Consider the following 1,573-nt stretch of genomic DNA (forward strand, 5'->3'; position numbering starts at 1 on the left):
AAAAAAAAAAAAAAAAAAAAAAACACGAGTAATTACAGAACATCAACAAAATAAGAGACCCGACTGCAGGAACAAGAACAGAATTCAAAAACAAAGAACACACAAGAAAGAAAACCAGAAACGAACATCAATTGAGTGATTATTCAGCCACAGAAAGAAGAATCAAAGAGAATAACGAAGGAGAAAGGGGAATTCAATCGAACCCACCTGGGAATTGAAGAAGACAAAATGTGGAGTGAAGATAAACAAAGAATCTGTATAAGAACAGAGAATGAAGACAGAGAGAAATAGTTTGCTATCAAGAAGAGGAACATGAACAGAACCTTCTTCTCTCAGAGCGCGCGCGAGAGAGGGAGAGAGACTAAAAACACTGTATGGGTTCTCTCTTATTAAGCTTCGGCTTTTGCAAACGCGTACAACGAGAAGCAAAAAAGAAATTAGGAAATTTTGATTAAATTCAATTCTTAAAAGGAAGATTGAAAAAATGGGTTTGTTTTCTTTTGGATTTGATGTTCGTAATCCGACGGGAAATTTTAATATTGATGGAAATTTTTTGAGAATTGGACGAGGGATTGATTGAAGCAAGGAACGGGCGGTGGAGTGACGAAGCAAGGAAAGAATAATCTCTAGACCATCCCATCATAAATACATACATACATACATACATGCATACATACATACATACATACATACGGGTATTGCATTCATCATCATCATGAGTCATCATAAAGCCGAAAGGAGGAGCTGACTCATCCGACCGCCTTTCTTTTTCTCTCTCCATCACGCGCCTCTTTTTGCCGTGTCGTGCACTTTCTCTCCCTCATTTTCATTTTTGGCATTTAATGTTTATTTTTCTTCCTTTCAAAGCTTTAATTTTGTTTGTTTATGGTATACATTTTCTTATTTATTTTTTTTAATTTTAATATTATCGATGACTTTAGTACTAAAAATTTATTAAAATTCTAGACGAAAATTTTGATGTCTTACATTGGTTGAGGAGGAGAACAAACCACCATTTATATATAAAGGTGTGGAAACTTTCCCCTAGCAGACAGCATTTTAAAGCCTTGAGGGGAAGCCCGAAAGGGAAAGCCCAAAGAAGACAATATCTGCTACCGGTGAATCTGGGGCGTTACAAATGATATCAAAGCCAGACACCGGACGATGTGCCAGCCTTCTCGTTATTCCCCGAATGGGGGTAGACACGAGGCGGTGTGCCAGTAAGGACGCTAGGCCCTAAAAGGGGGTGGATTTGGGGGCGGTCCTACATTGATTGGAGGAAGGAAAGAGTGGTAACGAGAACGCTGGGTCTCGAAAGGAGGTGAATTGTGATGTCCCACATTGGTTGGAGAGTAGAACAAACCACCATTTATAAGGGTGTGGAAACCTTCCCGTAGCAGACGCGTTTTAAAGCCTTGAGGGGAAGTCCGAAAGGGAAAGCTTAAAGAGGACAATATCATTATCGGTCTTAATTTATACCCTAAAAGTAATTTTAACAAAGTTTAGGGGTTTTCTTGTAAATATGTATAAGTTGAATAGACACGAGATTGAGTAGCTACAGAGAATGAAAATG

At 38.5% G+C, this 1,573-nt stretch overlaps 1 protein-coding gene across 5 annotated transcripts in view; it reads right to left on the bottom strand.

Annotated features, from left to right (window-relative positions):
* Positions 1 to 565, bottom strand: part of LOC111482695 — a 6,509-nt gene extending 5,944 nt beyond the window's left edge. For 2 of the 5 annotated variants that reach the window (XM_023128608.1, XM_023128609.1), the window contains exon 1: positions 324 to 565. The gene's annotated coding sequence lies outside the window, so the exon portion shown is untranslated. Of the gene's footprint in view, positions 1 to 207 lie in introns of all 5 variants that reach the window. The other 3 variants (XM_023128606.1, XM_023128607.1, XM_023128610.1) reach the window with 2 other exon arrangements.
* Positions 566 to 1,573: the final 1,008 nt, after the last annotated feature.

This window comes from Cucurbita maxima, unplaced genomic scaffold (assembly GCF_002738345.1).
Source record: "Cucurbita maxima cultivar Rimu unplaced genomic scaffold, Cmax_1.0 Cma_Scf00008, whole genome shotgun sequence".
Classification (NCBI taxonomy): domain Eukaryota; kingdom Viridiplantae; phylum Streptophyta; class Magnoliopsida; order Cucurbitales; family Cucurbitaceae; genus Cucurbita; species Cucurbita maxima.